The sequence below is a fragment of the Syngnathus typhle genome, unplaced genomic scaffold (genome assembly GCF_033458585.1).
Source record: "Syngnathus typhle isolate RoL2023-S1 ecotype Sweden unplaced genomic scaffold, RoL_Styp_1.0 HiC_scaffold_30, whole genome shotgun sequence".
Taxonomy (NCBI): Eukaryota; Metazoa; Chordata; class Actinopteri; order Syngnathiformes; family Syngnathidae; genus Syngnathus; species Syngnathus typhle.
In genome coordinates, this window is record NW_026871936.1 from 117253 (window position 1) to 144493 (window position 27241).

Below are 27241 nucleotides of genomic sequence, written 5' to 3' on the forward strand. Positions count from 1 at the left end.
CCAATGCCGGGGCCTCTTGCAACCTTGCCTTGGTTGTTTCAAACGCCACAAGGCCATCCTGTGTCCAATCCAGTGTTGCGTGGAGGTCATTATTGCCTGTGTCTTTGATCATAGCCCTTAGCGGCCCTACCAATTTGGCGTATTCTTCGACCCAGGAGGCCGAATAGCCCGCTATTCCCAGAAATGTTAACATTTGCCTGACGGTTCTGGGTTTCGGAGCCGTCCGTATCGCCTCCAAATGGCCATCTGAGATACGTCTCTGTCCATATGATATTTTCTGACCCAAATAGTCAACTTGTTTTTTACAGTATTGCAATTTCTTTTGGGACACTTTATGACCATTTTCTGCCAAAATTTGCAACAGTCTGATTGAGTCTTTGTGACACGTTTCAACATCTACGGCACAGACAATAATATCGTCCACATATTGAATAACAGTGCTCTGCACCTGTCGTTCCAGCCCTTCGAGGTCATCTTTTAACACTTTGTTAAACACATGAGGGCTATGTTTATAGCCCATAGGAAGTCTCTGATATTGATAAAACTGCCCCTTGAATGTAAACCCGAACAGTCCTTGTGATTCACAGCTGAGTGGGACACTGAAAAAGGCGCCACAAAGGTCCACCACTGAGAAGCACTCAGCATCCGGCGGTATCTGTGCCAGCAGGGTGTGCGGATCCGGCACATCGGCTACATTGTCAATTACCACCTCGTTCACTGCTCGAAGATCATGTACCAGCCGATGGGTGTTGTCAGGTTTTTTCAAGGGCAATATTGGCGTATTACTAAGAGGGGTCTGCGTTATTCTTAACACATTTGCCACGAGCAGCCCTTCAATCTGTGTCTCGATCCCTTGAACTGCTTCCTCTTTCAGTGGATACTGTGTTTTCCACGGCGGCCTACAGCCTGGCCGAAGATCCACTTTTACCGGTTGCGCTGATTTTACAAGTCCAATATCTGTACTATGGCGCGACCACAGGTAGTCAGGGACCTGCCGCAACATGTCCTCTTTGAGTTGATCAGTCGCCATACTGAGGATGGAGTCGTGCGACAGCTGCACCGTTTGTGGTTGTCCGTGTCCGTGCGCTGAGATCATGATCTTCATATACTGCTTATCAGCGCTCACCCACAGCGCAACGTTTCCTTCCAGCGGGGAAAACTTGCGCCTCTCCGCCTCCACCATCATCTCCCCCACATGTTGCTGCTCACAGTCCTCTGCCACCAACAAGGTCACATGTGGGATGCTATTTTTGACCTTGAATTCCTTGTTGATGTCTCTCTGTATCTTCATGGCCACTCCCTGTGGTCCCAGGACGATACAAGTCCCATTCAATTGCACTCCATGGGGTTGCCGACGTAACCACTCTTCTGCCTGGGCCTGCGTTAGGTCTTTGTGGTATTGTAATGTACAGTGAAACGGGTACTCGGGGGTCCTTGCTCCTGGTTTATTGGAGTGGATAAACTTTTCCCATTTCTTGTATGGTTTCAACAGGTCGTCGCTGATCTTACCCACCCAAAATACAGTGGGTGTTGACTTCCTGGACTCTGACAGCATCATCACCTGATGGCACGCTTGGTATGGGATTTCAATCTCACATCCATCGGGGGAACACTTTATGGTGCAGTTTAATCCACACAAAGCATCTCTGCCAAGGAGGGCAATAGGTGTACGGTCTGACACCAGGACTGGTATTCTTATCGTGTGGTCTTGCCAGCAGAGCTTTACTGGTCTTGTGGAAGGGATCAGCTGTTTAATACCCTCGAACCCTATTGTCCGCACGAAATGACCGGACATGGGGAGATGTGTAGCGTCTTCGGGCCGGATACAAGTGAAAGCAGCTCCGCTGTCAACCATAGCTGTTAATGGTTGATCATTTACTTTCACTGTTATTATTGGCTCCTGTTCCGGACCTGACACTACCAGCTGACATCCCCCCTTAGGGCACTCTGGGCACCCCTAAAATCCGGGCTCCGGGCCCCCAAAGGGGTGTGCCGGGCCTTGGGGCATTTGGACTCGTTGTTTGACGCCCCCTCTGAAGCCACCTCCAGGGGAGCTGTTGTTGGGTCTGTCGCAGTGGCGAGCCATGTGGCCTGGTTTCCCGCAATTGTAACACACAGTAGGTCTTTGTTGTAGGCCCCCCGGGAGATTCGGCCTTCCTGCCCATCCTTTGTCTCCACGGGCTTTGGCTCCCCAGAGATGGGTCTGTCTATTTCCCCATTGAGGGGCTGGACTGAAGGGCACTGCCATAGCTGACTGCGGCGGTTGTCCAGGCGGGGGCGTGGGCTGTAATATGATTTGTTGCGGTGGAGCTTGCACCACGACCGTCTGCTTCTTCTCCTTCTTATTGTCCGCGAGTTGCACCTGGTTCAGCCTCCTCACCACTTCTTGGTCTTGTTCCTTTTGGGCCATCTCCTTCTTGCGGAACCAATCAACTTGATGAGCTACGTGATCGGTGTAGACATTAGTCGTCATGTTTCCCAGTCCCACTACTTCAGCCAGTTTACTCCTCACTTGCAGGGGCAGGCCCTTCTGGATCTTATCCCGCAAGATAGATTTTTCCATTTGGGTTGTGTCCGGGTCGTTTCCAGTAATGTGTCTCCAAGTTTGATGCGCTCTTGCCACGTATGAGCGTGCATTCTCCATCGGTCCCAGGGGTTCGATCACAATGTTATCGGGGTTTGCATTGGTCGGATAAGCTGCCTTCAGTGCTCCCCACATCTGGCCTCGGACTGCTGCAAACAGGTCGGAGTCATTCGCTGATGTTGTGGTAAATTGATGTAGCCCTGCTTTTCCCAAAAGGTCTTTCATGGTATGGACTCCTACCACATTAGCCAGGAGCCTCTTGATGTCGCCTACCGCAAACTGCGTCCCCACCATGCACTCCTCCAACTTGGATATCCAAGGGTGTGCTCCATCCTGAATGGTGGGCAGCTTCTCAAGGATGGCTGACATGTCGGAATTCTGCCATGGCTTGTATTCCAGCTGTTGTCCTCTTACCAACACTGGCAGAATTGTATGTGCTCCCCTTAATTTTCGCCCATGCCTTAAAGGATTCGCCGGCAGCTTGGATGCTTCTTTCTTCAGCTCGCGTTCAGCAACTTCTAATCTTTGCAATTCTTCTTCCAGCTCCTCTTGCTCCCTGGGCTCCCCACACCAGTCCAATTCCTCCAGGCATTGCTTTTTCTTGGTCTTAATGCTTATTAAAGCCGTTCGTCTCCAATCCTCTATAGCCATGGGGGTGGAGCATGAGGTGGGCGTTGGGACCTTGCCGCCCCACTCGTCATCACTACTGTCGCTCCCACTGTCGGTACTGCTAAAATATGTTTTTGTCCTAATCTTTTTCCCTGGAGTGCGTCCTTTTTCCTCCGCTCGTTTTAAGATGCTTTTAATTATGGGGGCGTAACCCCCAGCTGCTCCTTCAGCGTCACTCTGGCTGTCATACCGCGCCTCCTTTCTGGTGTAGTCAGAGGTGCCTTGCTTCGCAAATCGTGTTTTATTTCTTTTGTGGGTAGGGCTGGGGTGCATGATGATGGTTGTCTTCGCTCTTCCTGTTTCGACAATGTCTTTATCCTCCGTCTCCAGCTGGTAACTTCCTTCTTGGTTGATCATCGGGAGTTGTGGATAGACACTACCGTTGTTTTCACTCGCATCATACGGTGGGGGATTCTTAACAGGGGACACATGTGAAAAAGGCGTGTTTGCTTTTTCCATTAATTTCCTAGCTTCCTCCACATTTTTCAGCATTTCAGCTGTCATTTTCTCTTTTTTCTGTTTGAACTCTCGGTTCAATTTGAGTCCTTCTTCGTCAAATATTTTCAACAATCCCAATTCCCATTCTCTTTTTCCTTCCTTTTTTCTCCTATTTTTCCTTTTTTATTTCCTGCCTTGTATGCTGATACAAGTATTCGTATAGTCTCGATTACTTCCCTGTTAAAAGTCCCTTCCACCGGCCAAGGCCTTTCAATATCCGGCCATCTCTTATTCCATCTCTTAGATATTTCTTTGACCCCCTTGATAAGCGGGTTGTTTCTCAACACCACCTCTATGGGGGTAGTCATTATTGGGCTTGCAAAGCTCCTTTCTCCCATTTTTTTTTATTTTTTTTTTTTTTTTTTAATTCAGTGTCAATTAAACAATTGAGATAAGATTTTGCCAACTTCAGATGCGACCCTTAGGACCGTATTGTCATGCGCTTTCTTGATATTTAATTCGGTGTACTCGCACGCACTATTCCTGTACCAGCACTCGACTTATGTTTGAGATGATGATTTGTCTGAAAAACAGTTATTCACAATCTTTATGATGATCAGTCTGTTGTCAGTCTGCTATGCAATCCTTTGATTGCTGGTGAGAGTGAACTGCAAGAGTTTGTGGATAAATCACACTGGCCTTAAGAATTTTGGATGCGGCGCTCCACGAAGCTCTTCTCCAGACGACCGGTAAGTTCAGTCTGTGTCTCTTTGTCCTCCTGGAGAAAACGGATGTATCTGCCGTCTCAGGTTTTTTATGCAAACAGAAAATCAGAAGTATTGAGGAGAGTTCCAAAGAAACAGAGCAGTATCACTAATTTGTTTTAAATTTGTCCTCCTTCACAACTTAAATTAACAAGTTGGGCTCTTCTTCAGTTCTACCTTGCCATTCCTTTCAGAATGCTAAAGGTGGCGCCAGCTGGCCTTAATGGGGTCCCCCATTATTTACGAGGGGGCTACCCTCTTCAGCCACAACTTGTTGTCTCAACTTACATGCACATCTATATTAGTGTCGTATTTGGGTAACACACGCATGCTCCTATTTCTCCAGTTGGTCATGCATTCTTTTGCTCCTTCAGCATTCCGTCTTCCACCATTCTATCATAGTTTCTCTCGTTGCTGGCAGGGCAGGCCCCCTTAATTGGGCATAACTTCGGCCCTGCGCCCCGCCTCGGCATCACCGCGCGGGGAGGGGCCAGCCTTAAACACAGTGGGCAGATACAGGTTGGCCACTCCCTGCCCTACCCACCGCCAGATCTCCCCCCCGCGCGCGGGCACCGCAGGCGTGCACGCGCCCCAGAGCAACGAGAGCGCACTCTACTATCCGTTATTTTTGGTGGTTTTCCAAACACTCAAACTCACCCCCATGCGCGCTCATGAGCACATTCACACACCCACATACTTACGGACACGCGCGCACCCACACAAACACGCACGCACACACACCTACACACACACTTACGGGGCCCAACAAGTACACACATCAAGCGTCCATTCATTTGGAAGCTCAAACAGACAACATTAAGCTGACAGAGTTCACAAAGATTACACACGGACACAAAAGACATACAACGGGATTCGAATCCATTCCACATTTTGCTTCTTTCCAACTGCTGTTGAGCAGTTTGGTCATTTTAACTGTCATCAGAGCAGATGCACTGACAAATACGCACGTCTTACCTAACTTTTTGTTTCGTTTCGTTTCGTTCCTAATAGCGCTGTATATTTCCCCTTTATTCTGCAGAATTTAACTTAAGTGTGCACACAAATTACTTGTTATATCACTACTAAACCCCCCGGAGGCCTCTTTTCCACGTTTTCCATTTTTCACACAGCAGCCGCACAAAACCTTCGTCCAATAGCGGTTTTGTCGCCGGCTCAAATTTATCAAACTTTGACAGACGTGCATGCTATTACAGTGCGCCTCGACAAATCGGGATCGGACCGTTGCCGCGATGACGCACCAGCTACCTCGGTATTCAAAAATAACAGCCCACCGAGTTTACTCTGCCATTTTCTTGCACCAGCGTTTAAATCGAGGAGCCTTGTAACCCCCACACACTTCTAATTCGATCAGTGTCCAAACGACGTGGCTTACGCGTGCTTTATTTTCCTCGGTACCCTTAAAATCTGACCGGATCTCGGCACCCATAACTGGGTCTGACCGGACCACTTCGGCACCCTTAAAAAAAAGGGTCTGACCGGGTCACTTCACATTCATGCTCACAGTTACGGATGCCAAGGCTGCGCACTTTTCCTATTTGCCAAACGCGGTCAGCGCAAGCCTCCCTTTTTCGTCGGACTTTTGACGGAGACTAACCCGGCCACCGAAACTCTCCACAGGTGCGCACTTGGCCCGTACGGCCACTGAGTGCGACTGCAGTGTCTCGGCTTTTCCAGGAACTGCATCTGGGGCGGGTCGTTTCCTGTCGCAACAGTGTTCAATCGTATCTGTGTTTTCGCCTCATTCACACAGCTAAAATTTCTATCCTCCATCGGGTCTGTCGCCAAACTAAAGTCCACGTTTTATGGGACTTTCTACCATTCTTTTATTGTGACGGTCAACAGCGATGTCCCTGACAACCTGTCCCGTCACGAGCCACACTACTTCGGGCTTTTTTCTTTTTCATCATTCATCATTCTCACCAGACATGTCACTCACTCCACTGTGCACATTCCCCGTTAAGTTCTAAGTTACTGTTCACTTTTTATTTCTTATTTTTTATTTATTTTCTATTTTTTATTTTGTTTTTCCTTTGCTGCTTCTATTTGGGGCCACTCCCCCTTCGAAAGTCGAATTATGACGACTTTTTGACTGGGAGAGACAACTTACTCCCGAGACAGCTCATGGCCACATCAGATTCGGTTGTAACTGCCCCCCTCAAGGGGCCGACCCCCCACATGTCCAAGAACCGAGCATATCGCGGCAGCTGCGGGCGAAGCATCTCACCTTAATGACAGCCGCTGGTCGACCGCTGGATTCTCGCTCAGGAAGCGGGCGCGAATTCCCCGGGGGAACACGAATCCTGTTCGTGACGCCAAAAATGTGGTGAATGGTCTTTGTTGTTTCGCTGGTCTCCAAAAACACTCGGTGGACAATGGCTGTCCCGGCCAAGCACTCCAGTGACACACGGCTGATTGGGAAAAGATTTTATTCAACCGATGTCAAAGTGATGTCTCTCCAAAAGTTTGAGTGGCCCCAAAAGCAAAGATGGTTCAGCTCTCGACGGCACAGATGTTCGCCCCAAAAAAGCTCCCCCCTCTGACAGACAAGCCTATCTTATACCTGCCCGAACCGTTGATGTCATGACTTGGGGTGCAGCTGCTGTTCGTATTTTAGTCTACTCGTTGCTCCCAAATGTCCTAAGAAGGACATGTAGAAGACGCTTTCCCCTGCATAACAACAGCTGCTCCCTTCTATATTCTAAGTTGCTATACCTTGCAGAAACTGAGGCATCTCTGGCCAGCCAAAATAGCTTATGGTCTCCTCACTGCAGCTAAGTCACCATTTAAGGTGACATACGGCGACGCCTAGAATCTAAAATTTACCTCAGGTGCGCATTATACATGGGTACAAATAAATATATATATTTTTTTTAATCTGGATATGATCCGGAGGCCGCCATTACAGATACGCTTTCTTCTCTGGTGTTCACTCCAAACACGCTCCATACGCTATTGTATCAGACACTTGCTCGATCACCTGCTCGTTTGCTGTCACAATGTACCCTACACAAATCCGAAACATTTCTTTGCGATCGAGTTTGCTAGCGCATGCGCAGTGATACTGACCGGCAGAATAACATCCGGTTGTTCCCAAAGATTATCTAGCTGTTGGTGAGTCTGGTGGTGCGGGAGCGCAGGCTCCTGTACCTCTTCCCAGAGGGCAGATGATCAAACAAAGAGTCATATCAATATAATTTCTAGTAGTAGTGTGGTCGATTAATAAGTGGAAAGGGATGTGCAGACTACATGAATTTGTTTTCTTCAAAGTATTGTGGAACAGGATGTCCAGACAGGGAGGACATCTCAAGGCCGACGGGGAACGCGAATAACAACTCGTCGTGGTCCAGACACCTGTGCTGAGCAGGGGAAAACCCAAACGGGGAGGAGCTGGCCATCAACCATCGACCAATCACCACACAATATTTTGCATGCTTGAATATTCATATTATGTTTCTTTAAAACTGGGCAACCCAGAAGAATGTGTTGTCTTTTGATGGTCACAGAAGGCACACAAGTTTTTTGTGTTAAGGACCCGAGACCCAGGCGCCTGTATTAGCTTGCTTTGTCAGGATTACGCAATTGGTCAATTCGGCCTAATTGATCTACTGGTCTTCTCTTTGACCGAACGAACTCGCAAAATTGTTAGGTGCGACATTGTGTGGATTTGGACATAACAACTCTTGTGTTAAGTGTTGATCGCAATTTGGAGTCAGATCAATAACTAAAATCCGTAGCCTAACACATTGAAAGGATTCAATGGGGAAAAAAAAGGTTCAAATAGTTGCAAGTTGCATCCTTTTTCTTTGGGAGGCGGTTCCAAGCCTTCCAGTTCAGCCCTTTCGTGATTCCACGCCCCGCGCACCACTAGTACCACGGCCCCACGTCAGATTCGGATCCAAAGTATGCAACTCGCAAAGAAGATTTCAACCTTGCCTCCTGAATTACCGTTTTTTTCCGTGTATAGTGCGCCCCCATGTATAATACGCACCCTAAAAATGGCATGCTGATGCTGAAAAAAAGCCTGTACCCATGTATAATACGCACCCAATTTTTATGAATTTTTTTTTATGATTTTTTTTTTTTTTTTTAAGTCCCAATGATCGTCACACACGCAGGGAGGCAATGGGTCCCATTTTTATAGTCTTTGGTATGGTCTTAACTAGGCTGGATGTAATCTTTTTTGTTGGCGTTGATTTCTCAGACTGCCCATAAACGCACCACCGCGCTCCGTGCGCGCACGGGAAAGAGGCGTGCGGACGTGAAAAAGGCGGCTCTGTATGGGAGAGACGTTGAAGAGGAATAAAAACACCCTTGGAAACCAAAACTTGGTGATTTCAAGTTTCATTTCGAGGGACATTTGTCACGTCTCGTCCCCAGTTTTGCTATGTGTCTAGGTTGCCATAGTTTCTGTTCGCGTCGCCCCTCTCTTCCTGTGTCACCTCAATCGATGTAACGTGTTTTGTATTTAAGTCCTGTCTGCCCCTCGCTCACCGTCGGATCATTGCATGTGTTACTGTCATGATGTCTGTTTGCTTTCTGTTCCTGTCTTTGGTAATGTCCCCGTCTTTTTGTTCCACGACTTTGTCGGTCAGTCCTGTTGTTGGTTTTGTTTTCTAAAAAAAAAAAATAAATTAAAAAAAAAAAATCAAAAATTTTTTGTACCCATGTATAATGCGCACCCCAGATTTTAGGACAATAAATTCGTTAAATTTTGCGCACTATACACGGAAAAAAACGGTAATATTCAGGAGACAAGGTTCAAATCAGGCAATATATGATCAATAACATTTTTGGAATTGTTCTTTTTTTTTTTTTTTTTCAGATTAAAAAGAATGGCAACATTTTTTATTTTTTCACAAGTGGATTTAAATGGCCGATGAGGGGCATTGAACTCCAACATGTCAAGTGCTGCAATGTTCCAACTGCAGACAGAATAATAGAAAATATGAACTGTTTTTGTCTTTCAGACATTAACCCGTTCAATTATTCTCCAAAGAATAACGTAAAGCTCGAAACTAGCATCAAATAAAGTTGATCAGAGCTTGTCGCGGGTGAGAGGCGCCGCCGTGTGGTCCGTGTGGATGTCTCTCCAAAAGTTTGAGTGGCCCCAAAAGCAAAGATGGTTCAGCTCTCGACGGCACAGATGTTCGCCCCAAAAAAGCTCCCCCCTCTGACAGACAAGCCTATCTTATACCTGCCCGAACCGTTGATGTCATGACTTGGGGTGCAGCTGCTGTTCGTATTTTAGTCTACTCGTTGCTCCCAAATGTCCTAAGAAGGACATGTAGAAGACGCTTTCCCCTGCATAACAACAGCTGCTCCCTTCTATATTCTAAGTTGCTATACCTTGCAGAAACTGAGGCATCTCTGGCCAGCCAAAATAGCTTATGGTCTCCTCACTGCAGCTAAGTCACCATTTAAGGTGACATACGGCGACGCCTAGAATCTAAAATTTACCTCAGGTGCGCATTATACATGGGTACAAATAAATATATATATTTTTTTTAATCTGGATATGATCCGGAGGCCGCCATTACAGATACGCTTTCTTCTCTGGTGTTCACTCCAAACACGCTCCATACGCTATTGTATCAGACACTTGCTCGATCACCTGCTCGTTTGCTGTCACAATGTACCCTACACAAATCCGAAACATTTCTTTGCGATCGAGTTTGCTAGCGCATGCGCAGTGATACTGACCGGCAGAATAACATCCGGTTGTTCCCAAAGATTATCTAGCTGTTGGTGAGTCTGGTGGTGCGGGAGCGCAGGCTCCTGTACCTCTTCCCAGAGGGCAGATGATCAAACAAAGAGTCATATCAATATAATTTCTAGTAGTAGTGTGGTCGATTAATAAGTGGAAAGGGATGTGCAGACTACATGAATTTGTTTTCTTCAAAGTATTGTGGAACAGGATGTCCAGACAGGGAGGACATCTCAAGGCCGACGGGGAACGCGAATAACAACTCGTCGTGGTCCAGACACCTGTGCTGAGCAGGGGAAAACCCAAACGGGGAGGAGCTGGCCATCAACCATCGACCAATCACCACACAATATTTTGCATGCTTGAATATTCATATTATGTTTCTTTAAAACTGGGCAACCCAGAAGAATGTGTTGTCTTTTGATGGTCACAGAAGGCACACAAGTTTTTTGTGTTAAGGACCCGAGACCCAGGCGCCTGTATTAGCTTGCTTTGTCAGGATTACGCAATTGGTCAATTCGGCCTAATTGATCTACTGGTCTTCTCTTTGACCGAACGAACTCGCAAAATTGTTAGGTGCGACATTGTGTGGATTTGGACATAACAACTCTTGTGTTAAGTGTTGATCGCAATTTGGAGTCAGATCAATAACTAAAATCCGTAGCCTAACACATTGAAAGGATTCAATGGGGAAAAAAAAGGTTCAAATAGTTGCAAGTTGCATCCTTTTTCTTTGGGAGGCGGTTCCAAGCCTTCCAGTTCAGCCCTTTCGTGATTCCACGCCCCGCGCACCACTAGTACCACGGCCCCACGTCAGATTCGGATCCAAAGTATGCAACTCGCAAAGAAGATTTCAACCTTGCCTCCTGAATTACCGTTTTTTTCCGTGTATAGTGCGCCCCCATGTATAATACGCACCCTAAAAATGGCATGCTGATGCTGAAAAAAAGCCTGTACCCATGTATAATACGCACCCAATTTTTATGAATTTTTTTTTATGATTTTTTTTTTTTTTTTTAAGTCCCAATGATCGTCACACACGCAGGGAGGCAATGGGTCCCATTTTTATAGTCTTTGGTATGGTCTTAACTAGGCTGGATGTAATCTTTTGTGTTGGCGTTGATTTCTCAGACTGCCCATAAACGCACCACCGCGCTCCGTGCGCGCACGGGAAAGAGGCGTGCGGACGTGAAAAAGGCGGCTCTGTATGGGAGAGACGTTGAAGAGGAATAAAAACACCCTTGGAAACCAAAACTTGGTGATTTCAAGTTTCATTTCGAGGGACATTTGTCACGTCTCGTCCCCAGTTTTGCTATGTGTCTAGGTTGCCATAGTTTCTGTTCGCGTCGCCCCTCTCTTCCTGTGTCACCTCAATCGATGTAACGTGTTTTGTATTTAAGTCCTGTCTGCCCCTCGCTCACCGTCGGATCATTGCATGTGTTACTGTCATGATGTCTGTTTGCTTTCTGTTCCTGTCTTTGGTAATGTCCCCGTCTTTTTGTTCCACGACTTTGTCGGTCAGTCCTGTTGTTGGTTTTGTTTTCTAAAAAAAAAAAATAAATTAAAAAAAAAAAATCAAAAATTTTTTGTACCCATGTATAATGCGCACCCCAGATTTTAGGACAATAAATTCGTTAAATTTTGCGCACTATACACGGAAAAAAACGGTAATATTCAGGAGACAAGGTTCAAATCAGGCAATATATGATCAATAACATTTTTGGAATTGTTCTTTTTTTTTTTTTTTTTCAGATTAAAAAGAATGGCAACATTTTTTATTTTTTCACAAGTGGATTTAAATGGCCGATGAGGGGCATTGAACTCCAACATGTCAAGTGCTGCAATGTTCCAACTGCAGACAGAATAATAGAAAATATGAACTGTTTTTGTCTTTCAGACATTAACCCGCTCAATTATTCTCCAAAGAATAACGTAAAGCTCGAAACTAGCATCAAATAAAGTTGATCAGAGCTTGTCGCGGGTGAGAGGCGCCGCCGTGTGGTCACATAAGCAAACTACATGTTAAGATAAAAATAAAGTACAGTGCCGCACTGCACTATAGTGCAATAAAATTAAGTAAAATAAAACAAATGTAACTTAAAATGTAAAACCTGAACACATGATAAAAGCTAACTAAACCCAAACGTTGAGTTTGAGTCTTAAGTTCGAACTGGTACGTCTTCTTGAAATGACCTTAATACCTTCGTTTTGACGTCTTGCAGTAGCCGCAATGTTACACAGTTGCTAAATTCGAAAAATAGGACAAAAATGAATTCAATGATCGCTTGGGTGTAGAAATGAAACATTGCCGAAGCAGGAGTAAAACAACTCTGATAGAAAGCAAGTAAAAGTGTCAAACAGCTTAAAGATATAAAGAAAAGCGTTTGCAAAGAGTCCAAACCATATGTGTGTCAAACTCAAGGCCCGCGAGATCATTTTATATTATTGTTACTAATGGCCCGACGATATGAAGCGATGATAACACAATAAACTACAGATCCCATAATGCAGTGCTTTCGCTGCCTTGCTGAGCGTTTTTCCGCGGCAATCAGGACAAGTGCTTGTTGCTGCAAGTTATTGCGAAGCTAGCCCCTCATGATGCCGAAGAGAAAAGTTGATTCTGAAAACAAAGCCTTTAAAAAGGTTGAGTATATGTTTACTGACATTGCCGGTAAGCCCGTTTGTCTCATGTGTGGCGCTAATGTGGCTGTATTGAAAGATTTTAATCTAAGACGGCACTATGAAACAAAACATCTGGATAACCTGAAAGACCTGAATGCAGAGCAGAATGACAGAAGGTAGAAGAGTTAAAGAAAAGGTAAAGAAGAAGCTGATATTCCAGCAGACGTTTTTCACCCGTTCAAAATCACAAAGTGAAGCTGCTGTGAAAGCGAATTTTATCGTGGCAGAGGAGATCGCCAAAGCAGGTTGTTATTGCTGAAAAGCACAAATTGGTGGAGAAGAAAGATCTCAGCAACCTCGACGATAGGGGTGTAAATCGCGGGTTTTGTCACGATACGATATAATATCGATATAAAGAACTACGATACGATATTTGCCGATATCTTAAAGCCTGCTGCGATTCATTCACGATATATCGCGATATAGTCCTCTACGATCGATGTATACATTTTTTTAATAAAAACTATAGAACAATATCCTGATTTATAACAATTCATACGCAAAATCAACAAGGTACTGCAAACTCTTTATTTAGGAAATTACAAGAGTATTGTAGTATACAAATTGCTTACTTTAACACTGAACTTTGATGTCGTGTTTTTTCTTTAAATGTGCGGCGAGATTTGTGCTCCCTGAATATTTGATCACCGCATGGCAGGATTTACAAACTGCACGTGTCTTGTTCGTTGAGCCATCTTTTCTTTGGAATCCAAAGTGCTTCCAAACGAATGACTTGAAGCCTAAAGGGGAGCCAATTTCCTCGTCTTTTTGGACACTAGCCATAGCACCAGCCCAGGAGCCGCGTACTAGTTGTCGACTCCCCTTTCACGTGCAGCAACGCCGCGCACTGCTCCAGGGCTCGAAACTAACGATTGCCCGATTGCCCGGGGCAAGTAGCGATGGCAGACGGGCAAGTAGAATTTTTTCCTCACTTGCCCGAACTTGCCCTGCCATAATACCATGTTTTCAAGCTGTAAAAAGACGATTTTGTGCATAATTTCTCGCAACTTCTGCCGCTTCTGGTCCGACATTTTGTTTTCTAGGGAGCGGTTAGTTTCTCGTGTAAGTCTGCAATACATTGATAACGGCAAAGCGCTTCGTACTTAAATGCATGCTCTCTCACCCGTCCCTGGCTCTTCTGCGCCTGCGCACCAGCAGAGCTTGTTTCCGGTTGGCGGATACGAAGGCATATGAAGGCAAAACTTAGAGTGTTGTCTTTTTTATTGCAAAAATGTGTCGGGCAAGTAAAAATCCACTCCAAAAAAATTCGGGCAAGTAAAATTTTGTTTCGGGCAAGTAAAATTTTCTCCAACTTGCCCGAGGGCAACTTGGGCAAGAAATAAGCTTCGAGCCCTGTGCTCCCTGCTCCCGGAAAGAGGAAGCAAGCAACAATGAACTGGATTTCAAAATAAAGTCGCGTCTAATGTCCGAGGTCAAACACGGCGATATAAATCGATGTTTACCTTTAGCATCGATGCCAATAAATCGTAGAGCATTATATGGATTAATCGATGTGTAACGATGTATCGTTACACCCCTACTCAACGACCGTCTGCAGCTGGAAGTGAGCAAGCTGAGGGAGGAAACTCCACACAGGTAGGGCCAGAGGTGGAATCGAACCAGCACCCACCTAACTGTGAGGCGGACGTGCTACCCAGTGCCCCACCGAGCCGCCCTTAGGATCCATCCGTTGCATAGTTTCTTTGAACCATTGCAAAGAGTGAGTTGTTTTTTTTATGTGTATTTACAAAGGAACCTTTGTTTGACTTTGAAGAAACCTCTATGCAGTTTCTTTGATAAGTGCAATCAGGCATTGGTGTAATGCATGACACTGAGTCTTTCCTGGATCAGCAGAAGCAAGCTCGAGATGGCGACCCCAGAAAACATTCCTCAAGGTGCAAACAACGCCCTCTCCCAGGAGGTGGAAGATCTCCGCAAGCTCAACGACCTTCTGGGCATTTACGTCGACAACGCCCGTTCCCGGGAAGTGGGGAACGCCGGCTTGCTTTTGCGCATCACTGAATCCGAAACAGAGGTGTCCCGGCAGCTGACGGGCCTGAAGGCCGTTTTCGAGACGGAGCTGGCGGATGCCCGTGCGACTCTGGACTCTGAGGCCAAAGAGCGTGCACGTCTGGAGCTGGAGGTGAGCAAGCTGAGGGAGGAAATCAAGGAGCTGAAAGCAAGGTGAGGCCCGGCCATTTTATCAAAAATATGCCAACAACAAAATGGATGCTGGATATTAGTGCTGACATAATTGCTTTGCTGCTGGGGCCACACCCCAAGGAAAATCCTCCTCGTGACTAATTGCAGCTCAACATTGGACTTCCAGTTAACCATCCCATAGTCCAGGGGCGGGCAAACTTTTTGACTTGCGGGCCGAATTGGGTTGCATCATAGTCTTGAGGAAAATTTGTTGTGGTAATTCTTAGGATAGAGCCGAGGTGTCGGTCCATTAACCTAGATCTGTGACTGGCTTTGTTGACGTTCATGTGGCTGAACGTCACGTCGCGTACGTCGAGCCAAATTGGCCACTCTCTTTTAAACACTCGGCACTGTGTCCACCTTGCTTTTTCTTGGGCGACTCATTTTAATAGAAGGATTCCAGGGGAAGGTTTGTGGGTGGCTTTAGCGTAAAACTGTATCTGAAAACTCAGCACGCGAATTACGAGAATATTGACGTCACAGCCTACACTCAAAATTCGGCACTGATAGATGAAATGACTACGTACTACTGAGTACGCACATGTACTTGTGAGTGTGCACCGAGCTTTCTGACGGCTCCCGGGAGTAAATGCGCGGGCGGGCGGGCGCTTTCCCATCTACTGGGGAAACATAGTAATTGTAGGGAAAATGACCCCCCCAAACATTTATAATACACTTTATTCAGGTTTGGCGGGCCGGATTAAACGGCCCCGTGGGCCGGATGTGGCCCGCGGGCCGTAGTTTGCCCATGTCTGCCATAGTCGCATATCAACATAAATAGCACATTTGACTGCGTCCATCCATTTTCCATATTCCCAGTTTATTACACGATTATCATCACTATCGCTTATTTTTAATTCATGAGAATAAAGCTGAGTCATTCTCACGTCTCACGTAGGAGTTGCGCAAGGTCAAACGCCGGCACGAGTCTCGCATGGTGGAGTTTGAAAACGCCCCCCAGGAAGATTATGAAAGTAAACTGCCCGAAGCCTTGATGAAGATGCAAAGCCAGCATGAACTTCAAATTAAACTCTACCTTCAAAAAGAGGTAACCATTTATCATTTGGACCTTAGAATCTGTCTCAGCTGCAAAAGTTTAAAAAGTCTGTGTTGACACTAGCTTGCAGCCCGTGATGCAAAAGTGAAAGATCTGGACGAGGCTCTGTCTCCAAAGAGGGGACACCATGCGTAGCCTCCTCAGGGAGAAAGACCGAGAAATGGCCGACATGTGGGAGCGGATGCACCAGCAGCTGGATGAGTATCAGGAGCTAATGGAGTTGGAAAACGCCCCCCAGGAAGATTATGTAAGCAAACGGATGAATTCTGCAGCAAACTTGAATACGATGGGAGCAGAAGATCCAATCTGGAGCTTCACCTGCCAGTTCCCCAAATTCTGATCCTAATAGTTGAAATTGATCTCAACAGGTTAGTCGTTACTGGAAAATGTGCAAATTTCGTAAGATGTTCCCCTGTGACACATCCACTGACCTCATCAACTGTATTGCGGAGTCTGACATATTTGCCGTACGAGTCCACCTCATCCAGAGTGACCTGCTGCTCATCCACAGTGACTTGCTGCTCATCCACAGTGACCTGCTGGGCGATTTTAGGACGAGGCACATTGCATCCGCCCGAGCTCAAACCCTCGCTGTCCTTCGGACGTTTCCTCTTTTTGCTGGCCGACATGGTTTGGCGTACCCTCGGGACAAACGTGGAGACATTATTTGCTATGAGAGGAAACGTTGTGGTATGTTCTAAAGCTGTAAAAAGACCTCTCCTCCTTGTTCTGGGTCCGCTCCCTCTCTGTAGACAGAGCCTCCTCCAGATCTTTCACTTTTTGGCCGGCTTCCAACTCCACCATGCGAGACTCGTGCTGGCTTTGGACCATGCGCAAGTCCTACGTGAGACGTGAGAATGACTCAGCTTTATTTTCATTAATTAAATAAGCGATAGTGATGGTAATTACCGACCGCGGAATGCAGCTTCTTTTCAAACTCCAGCTCATCTTTAAGGATTTGAATGTGATGCGACTTCCTGAGCAAAAACAATATTAAACCCTCGACGCAGTCAAATGCGCTATTTATATTGATGTGCGACTATGGGATGGTTAACTGAAAGTCCAATTGAGCTGCAATTAGTCACGAGGAGGATTTTCCTTGGGGTGTGGCCCCAGCAGCAAAGCAATTATGTCAGCACTAATATCCACTATCCATTTTGTTGTTGGCATATTTTTGATAAAATGGCCTCACCTTGCTTCCAGCTCGTCAAAATCAATCTTCAGCTTGGACAACTTCACCTGCAGACGTTCACGCTCTGTGGCCTCTGAGTCCAGAGCCGCACGGGCTTTCGCCAGATTGGATTCTTTCTTCGTGTCCCTGTGATGACAGATATACACATAAACTGAGAATATGGAAAATTTCGGGCAGTCGGAGAAATCAGCGTGAACAAACAAATACATACAGCCGAGTTAAAAAAACACCAGAACAATCAAGTCAAGTCAAGTTTATTTGTATAGCCCTAAATCACAAGCAGTCTCAAAGGGCTTCACATAGACAGAAATTGACAATTATTCTCAAAGCATCCCCTGATCTTAAGCTCCCAAAAGGGCAAGGAAAAACTTAAAAACCCCTACCAGGGGAAAATGAGAAACCTTGAGAAGGGACCACAGATGGAAGGATCCCCCTTTCAGGATCACCAGGTTGAAATGGATGCAGAGAGGGCACAAATGATACGACATGAAAATCAATTAAATAAAAAGTGGATGTCCATGTCATAGCAGAGGGCTGCCGAAGGAGCCCTCAATTGTCCTGGCAGTGTCTTCGAGGAGGTTGAGCTGCAGTTCCCCCATCCTGAATTGGCCCACGAGAATCCAGAAAGCCGCTGTCAGCATGGGTGCCACCTAACCACCTCCCCGGCCGGGGAGGGGGGAGGGAGGGGCTGGAGACGGAGAGAAAACAAACTCCAGCCGAATCGGCCACTACAGGTTAGTTAAAGGCCATGTCATAGAAATGTGTCTTTAAACGTGTCTTAAATGTTTCTACTGAGGTAGCAGTCCTAATATCCATTGGTAGGGCATTCCAAAGCTCTGGAGCCCGAATAGAAAATGCTCTAGAGCCTGCAGACATTTTCTTGGCCCTCGGTGTCGCTAAAAGGGTAGCGTTTTGCGAACGAAGGTTACGAGACGGAACATAAGGAACAACTAGGTCGACGAGATATGAAGGCGCTAAGCCATGCAGCGATTTATAGGTTAGTAGAAGAACCTTGAAGTCACATCCTAAATGGACCGGGAGCCAATGTAAGTTGGCTAGTATTATCACCATGACAATTGCGAACACACAGAAAGAAAATAAATAACTGGAACATCACTCAAACACCGGTGATCCCATCGTTAGTCCCACATATGGGATGGTTAACTGAAAGTCCAATTGAGCTGCAATTAGTCACGAGGAGGATTTTCCTTGGGGTGTGGCCCCAGCAGCAAAGCAATTGTGTCAGCACTAATATCCACTATCCATTTTGTTGTTGGCATATTTTTGATAAAATGGCCGGGCGGGCCTCACCTTGCTTCCAGCTCGTCAAAATCAATCTTCAGCTTGGACAACTTCACCTGCAGACGTTCACGCTCTGTGGCCTCTGAGTCCAGAGCCGCACGGGCTTTCGCCAGATCGGATTCTTTCTTCGTGTCCCTGAGATGACAGATATACACATAAACTGAGAATATGGAATATTTCGGGCAGTCGGAGAAATCAGCGTGAACAAACAAATACATACAGCCGAGTTAAAAAAACACCAGAACAATCACCATGACAATTGCGAACACACAGAAAGAAAATAAATAACTGGAACATGACTCAAACACCGGTGATCCCAACATCACCACAACAAATTCAATGTCGGTCACACCCTGAACGTATTTCTTTTCCTGGGCCGCGATGTGACTTTTGACACAAATACCTACGCCGCCACCACGTTTTGTAGCCAAGTCAGGACAGTTTGTGTAAGAATCACTTCGGTTCCTGCAAAACATCGTGTAGCCTTCCAAGCAAGCACGTCCATCGGCCACTGATCCTTGGAGGTGTGTCTCTGTGAAGCACAAAACATCAGCGAAAAGCAGTTTGTGATAAGACACGATATCTTGCACGTGACAAGACAGCCCTTCGGTGTTGTGATGGACGACAACCAGGTGATTTGCCCGATCTACCGACGGCATCACGTGAAGGAGGGGCATGACGCTCTCCAAAGAATCCTCTGCCATCTCAGCAAGAGCAGCAGTGATTTGTGGATTTGCATGAAGCCTTCTCTCATCCATATGCAGAATATGCAGACCACTGAGCGAAGTCACTCTACTCAGAGCTACGTACCCCATGCCGTGTTAAAAAACACCTTTCAGCGAAACTGCAGCCTGTGACGTTGTCATGCCTTGTACCTTGTGGATCGTGCAGGCAAAAGCAAGCTTGATGGGAAACTGTCGGCGCGTCACTCCAGCCTTGTTCAGCTTCTCCTCCAGTCTGTCAATGTACACGGGGTTAGCAGCACGCGCTGTGTTACTCACATGATCGAGTTCCAACCCAAGTTTCTGGACACGGGCTTCATTTGGATAGTTCACCAATTTGACAACTTTTGCAAACATCCCGTTGCACAGACCTGATTGAACATCAACGTTCCGTGTGATCATAACACGAGCACCCAAGGCAACTTTGATTGAGTCCGGGAGCTCATTCTTAGCGCCTTGCACAGGGGAAGCTTGCCTTGCCATTCTGCCAGTTCCTTTGTCTTTCTTGTAGTCATCCGCGTCAATCTGCACAATGTCCTTATGAAACAGTTCCAGCATCGCAGAGTTATGGCCATCCACCTGTTTATTGGTGGCAAAAACATGCAGAATATGCTTTGGACACATTTCTGGGGAAGTGTACCTCGTGGCAAGGAGAGCTCTGTCCATTTCCGACAGTTCATCTGACTTTTCTTTGACGGGGAGTCGGTTCAGCAGTTCGGCAAAGGCGACATCGTCTTTCTGCCTCATGATGGTGGTGAGCGTGATCTTTTTGAAGTCGTCACGCCAGTGGTCCAGCCGCGTAGGATCGTACACGCACAGAGGTTTGGACTGTCTCACGGGAGGGAGCTGAAAGAAATCTCCAACAGCAAGAACAGACATGCCACCGAAAGGTAAATTAATTCCTTTGATTTGTTTCAACCTGGCATTCACGTAGGCAAAGAGGTCTTTCGACACCATGGAAATCTCATCGATGATGAGTATTTCGGCGATGGACAGCTCGGCTCTGACTTCGTCCAGTTTATTGCCCAGCCCGTGGTCAATCTGCACAATGCGTCATTGCGTTGATCTCGATTGTCGTCGTCGACGGGCGCAGGTCTGACGATCATTGTTTCATCGCACGGTTGTTTGGGGAATCCAAAGCGGCAATTTGCACCTTGGTGTTTGACGCACGATTTGGAGTGACTTTTGCTGTGCATCTGAACCTCTGTGACCTTTTTGTACAATTCCGGTTCCTTCTGCGGGTCCGGCAGCTCGGCCGAGATGTAGCGAGACACAAAATGACAGATGGCTCCATCCGTGGCTTCCTCAAATACAGGGGCACCTCGAACCCATATGAGGCAATGAATGTGAGGACTTCCTCTGTGTTGAAACTCCAGTCGGTAAAAGTAGTCGACGACCTCACCAATCGGTTGCGCCGGAGAGAGGATCAAATCTCTGAACAGAGCTTCCACACGCTTGTCAAACATGCGCATCGTCGTCACAGGATTGCTGCGTAGGATCTCACACTTGGTAGCCCAGTCAAGTTGGGCGGAATTCACTACTTCACCTTGTTGCGCTTTGATGGCGGTGATGACCTCTTCCCAACGCATTTCGGCAGCAGAAAATGTGCAAAAGAACGTGGGTGTGCCCAGCTGCCGGATCATAGCAAAAAGATCTTTGGTGGTTTTCTCCCAATAGGCCGGCGTACCTCTCAGCGGTGTCATGAATCGGACAGCATCTTTGCTGCGCACCAGTTTCTCAACTTCACGTTTGTCCTGAAGCATGGCATTGTTTATCCTTCGACCATCCCTGGTAAAAGGCTTACCTTTGCGCAGCTGTATTGTCATGCTCGACGTTGCCTGGTAAATTTCAGTCACAAACTGGGCAAAGAACAAGTAGTTGGTATCTCGAGCAAAGCGTTCATCCACGCAACACAGACGGGTTTTGAAATATTTGCTTGGTGTGAGTTTTATTGCTCTCTCTTCATCGAGGGTGTTCTGACCAGTGGGAAACTGCACCGGAAAAGCCATGGCCTCAAGCTTGGGAGTCTTGAAAAAACTTACTGGGTTGTTTCTTTCTGCAGGAGCAACACAATAAATGCCCTCTGTAAAACTCATAATTTCCTCTGCCACATCATTGGGTTGGAGACATGATTCAAGTATCACTCCACCATTTGGTTGATCACCGTCTTCCGAATTTTCTTGTTGCTGTTTGTTACCACTGTTGTCATGTTGAGAGTCACTGTTCATCCCACACAGAGCATCACTTTCAAATCTGTACATCTCCTCCAGAGCTTCCTCATTGTACTCACTGTCGCTCATTTGCGCTTCATCGGAGCTGCTCTCATCGTCAGTGAGGGTTGGGTCGCAAAGGTCCGCATCGTCGCGAATGGTTATGTCTCTGTACTGTGGATGGACTTGTTTCAGTTTCATCAGAGCGCTCATTAGCTTAGACCAAGTGACAGTTTGAAAAAACTGATGGCCTTTGTAGCAAAGCCGTCTCTTCAGTTTCACTCTCAACATCTGTGACTTACTTCTTAGTCTGGGCAAGACATTGACCGTCTCTTGTACTTCCGATGGCACGCACACCACATTTCCACGAATGGCTCGTTGTTGACCTTTGGGAAGAGGTACAATTTTGGCAAATGATATGCATTTGGAAATGAGGTGTCTCTCCAGTATGTTCAATCCACACAGTTCCTTTGGAATATCAGAGAGTGTGAGATTGTTCGCAACAGCAAGTGCAGGCATTTTACCATCTTTGAGGTGACTATAGCAAGTGTGACATATCCACTCCAGTTTTCTTTCAGCTGGTACGCTGCACGAGGCCTGACATTCATCATCACAGATATGGACAAATTGTCCCGTGAGACAACTTGCAACAACATGTCTGTTTTTCTTATAAAATCTACGTTGACAAGCGCGTACTTGGTTCGGAAACAATGCTCTGTGGCAAACAGTGCAGACAAATGTGGGGCCATTCTTAATTTGGGCTTTGAATACCTCAACAGCTTTCATGAGCACACAGTCATTTCGCTCCCTACATAGTCGGTTTATGACTTAGTATTTTTTCAAAAGCGTACTTACTCTGCGCATTGTTTTGGTCTTCAGTGAATCAGATTTTTTTGCCATTATGCGCCTCATGATTTCCTGATGTTTTAATCGGAATTCAGGGTTGTTTAAATAACGGCGTGTCATGTAAGAGCGCTGCCTGTTTCGAAACCCAACATCGTCACGGTAACGTTCTGTGATGTAAGCGCGTCGTCTCATCGTAAAACACTCATCTGTCCTATAACGACGTGAGAAACGGGAAAGGTTTTTCTTCTTAAACTCATGATCCGTCTGACAACGTTGTGTAAAATAGGACTTTTGTTTGGCACAAAAACGCTTGTCCTGTTGATAACGGGTTCTAATATAACCCAATTTCCTTTGTCTTACCTCTGCAATTTGACTGTACTGTTCCCTCTCTTTAGAGTTTTTCATCATTCTCTTTAGTTCCTGTTTTTTACATCTCACTTCCAATTTTTCTTTTAACTTTTCTTGTGCTTTTATTTGTCGTAGGAACTTTTCTCTACGAGATTTTGGAATTTTTGTCACATTTGCCAGCTGTTTACCTGTAGTGAAAACCACTCCACTGTCGTTATCGGTAAATTCTTGGTGGTGACGTTCACCTGAACACCGTCTAGTGTCGCTCGTCTCAACACATGAGACAATCTCAGCAACAGGTCTGCTTGCGGCAACACGGATTTGCGTCATCCACTGCTTCTGTGTCAGCGTTTTCTCTCGTGTGTCTGTCTGTGCATTAAAACTGAGAGATGAATAGAATTCAAGTCGACGTTGCAATGTGATCAACTGCAATTTTCAAAACCGCAAAGGCTGCAATTTGAAAAAGAAAATGTGCGTATATTTATTTATTGAATGACTACCATTTCAGTCAAACTGTTTTCTAAGTTGTATTTGAGGTAGTGCCCTTTTTTTGTATTGAAGTTAATGTATCGCTTGTGTTTGGTAAATATGTAGAAAGAGAACCTTAAAAAAAATGGCAGATTAAGTCAAAAACAACAATGACATATGTATCGTTGGCTGTTTTTGCTTCGTTTCAGTTTACTTTGGGGTTGAAGAAGGATGACGTGCACCTGCATCAACAACCTCCACCCGAAGACCACGACGAGTTGGCCACCTGAAAGTCAATTTGGTCTGAGATATTTATTTGTTATTGTTACGACATTGTCTTGAAGTCTGTTCCATGTTTTTGTCAATAAATGTCTGACAGTAAAGCCCATAAGTGGCCTTACGATATTTCAGTTTTGCAAATATATATATATATATATATACGATGTCTTTGAATCTCAGAAAAAGAGATTTCTGTAGTTCAATCTAATAAGTGAAATTCTCAAAAGACACCTGCCAAAGTGTTATAAATCAAGCAGTTCAATTCACAAGTAAGCAAATAGTTTTATTCATGTTTTAAAAATACATTCCGTTTAAAAAATAAATATAATTATCATGCCTTCAAGTATAAAAACAATAATATGTAATAAATATCTTCTTTAAATAATTCATACGACTGTTTGCAATAAATAAGGTCTTAGATTCACAATGGCTTTTTTGAATGAGCAATAAATAGGTTATCTACAGAATAAAAAATTTAAAAAACTCAGTGCGTCATGCAAAAACAAATACATCATCAATCCGTCAGTGGGTTACGACACGTCAGTGCAGATCCAACAACTTAATTCACTTCATGTTTTGCCCAACATTTCCGACGGGCTTCAGTGGCGGACGTGACTACCGCAATAAACTAAACATGGCGAAGACCTTGGCATGTTTTCCCCTTCGCCGTTCTTTGCGCCTCAGCGCCCTCTCGCCGTCAACAATGAAGATGTAGAGCTTCCGCAGGATGTTGTGCGCCGTCATCTTTCTGTGGAAAGCATCGGGGTGGTACAGTGACCTCAATAGGCTCTCTTCCTCATTGCTACTCAGGCCTGTGACCTCTTCTGGTTTTTTCATCTGCCGGACAAGAGTAAGCAACACAATGTCAAAATAGGTATTATAGTAACAGCAAAATTCATTTCCTATCCCTAAATTGTCACACTGGCCAACCTTTTGTTTGATATTGTAGAGCAGGAGTTCAGAGTAGTGTTTGGCCTCAGACAGAATTTTACTGCCGGGATATTCCTTCTCCACGTGCTTGAGAAGAATTATGTAAGTGGACAGACCTTGGGCCAGCCTGTGCAGGCAAGCCTCCTGGAAAAAAGAATATTTAGGTCAGTTAAAAAACAAATATCTATTCAACCTACGCATAAAAGTCAAGCCGATGCTAGCAAACAATTATGGAAAGTGTCAGTGTCTGTATTTTCTCCCACCTCTGGTGGTTTTCCATTTCTGGTTCTTACCTTGCTAAAGTTGGAGCTGGGGCAGTTTGCTGGAAACTGAGGTGCTTTGTAGTGCTCCAGTAAATGAAAGTTGACATTGTTTTGGAATTCATCATCAAACTGATATTGAAATTAGTCACAAGTCAGATATGTTTTACAGCCAGGAGAAGACAATGAAGGTGCTTTCTGAATTTCCACTTACAGCTTTCTGGTGTTCTTTAGCGGTACCCAGAACCGAGTCCCAAACATGAGCAGAGGTCAGCAGGTCAGAGGGCGCCGTTTCCTCCTCACTTGAGGTGTCGCTTGATGGCAAGACGGTGGTCGCTTCTGTCAACGGAGCGCCATTGGCTCGCAGTACTAGAAAAGCCACCAAGCCCACCGCGAGAATTTGCGTGTCTAATGCGGAAGCAGAAGAAAATCATGAATGAATGGCAAAAGAGGAAGAAAATTCAGGAAACATTCATCACTGACTTACACATGTTGGGCATGTTGCGTCGAGATTACTCTTGCCTTGACCACCTGCTCTCGTGGAACATGTCTTGACTTCTCATTGCACAGCCGTTATATATTCTACTGACCGCAGGGATTTCCGAATACCTTCCGGTTTCAATTATATAATGATGAAACCGATATTACACTCTTTTCTTTTTTGGTGCATACAGCAGAATGTAATTACACAGAATGAAAAAAGACGAATTCAATCATTTTTAAAGAACAACAATTTTATTTCAATTATTTCAATTAAATTTCACAACAGGTCGGAGCAGATTTTATTTAAAAAAAGCCCATTTAATTGTATTGTTATACAATATTTTTATAATGTGACCATGTCAAAAGTCAAAGTCTGCTTTATTGTCAATCCCTTCATATGTCAAGACACACAAGAGACCGAAATTCCATTTCCTCTATCCCACAGTGGAAGTGGAATTTCCATCATCATCTTCCAAACGTGCGCCAGTGGCTTTGCTCATCCTTATTTCCTGGAAGAAAAACGGACGTCAAAAGAGAAATATTGCTTCTTGTCGCTTGAAAGATGTGTCACCTCTCCGTTGGCGTTGATCAAGGTAAAGTGGACCTGGCCTACGGGTCCCCAGTTGGACTGTGTCTCCCAGACTAGATCAGAGGGAGGATTGTGGTTTCGGCCAGCGTCAGCCGCCCAGATCTGATGCATGTAAAGGTCATTGAAATATTGAGAACCATGTATCTGAGATCTTCCAGATAAGATTGATTACCGTGACACTCTCGTGGGCCTTCAGGATGAATTCTGCGGCAAACTTGAATACGATGGGAGCAGAAGATCCAATCTGGAGCTTCACCTGCCAGTTCCCCAAATTCTGATCCTAATAGTTGAAATTGATCTCAACAGGTTAGTCGTTACTGGAAAATGTGCAAATTTCGTAAGATGTTCCCCTGTGACACATCCACTGACCTCATCAACTGTATTGCGGAGTCTGACATATTTGCCGTACGAGTCCACCTCATCCAGAGTGACCTGCTGCTCATCCACAGTGACCTGCTGCTCATCCACAGTGACCTGCTGGGCGATTTTAGGACGAGGCACATTGCATCCGCCCGAGCTCAAACCCTCGCTGTCCTTCGGACGTTTCCTCTTTTTGCTGGCCGACATGGTTTGGCGTACCCTGGGGACAAACGTGGAGACATTAATTGCAATGAGAGGAAACGTTGTGGTATGTTCTAAAGCTGTAAAAAGACCTCTCCTCCTTGTTCTGGGTCCGCTCCCTCTCTGTAGACAGAGCCTCCTCCAGATCTTTCACTTTTTGGCCGGCTTCCAACTCCACCATGCGAGACTCGTGCTGGCTTTGGACCATGCGCAAGTCCTACGTGAGACGTGAGAATGACTCAGCTTTATTTTCATTAATTAAATAAGCGATAGTGATGGTAATTACCGACCGCGGAATGCAGCTTCTTTTCAAACTCCAGCTCATCTTTAAGGATTTGAATGTGATGCGACTTCCTGAGCAAAAACAGTATTAAACCCTCGACGCAGTCAAATGCGCTATTTATATTGATGTGCGACTATGGGATGGTTAACTGAAAGTCCAATTGAGCTGCAATTAGTCACGAGGAGGATTTTCCTTGGGGTGTGGCCCCAGCAGCAAAGCAATTGTGTCAGCACTAATATCCACGATCCATTTTGTTGTTGGCATATTTTTGATAAAATGGCCGGGCGGGCCTCACCTTGCTTCCAGCTCGTCAAAATCAATCTTCAGCTTGGACAACTTCACCTGCAGACGTTCACGCTCTGTGGCCTCTGAGTCCAGAGCCGCACGGGCTTTCGCCAGATCGGATTCTTTCTTCGTGTCCCTGAGATGACAGATATACACATAAACTGAGAATATGGAAAATTTCGGGCAGTCGGAGAAATCAGCGTGAACAAACAAATACATACAGCCGAGTTAAAAAAACACCAGAACAATCACCATGACAATTGCGAACACACAGAAAGAAAATAAATAACTGGAACATCACTCAAACACCGGTGATCCCAACATCACCACAACAAATTCAATGTCGGTCACACCCTGAACGT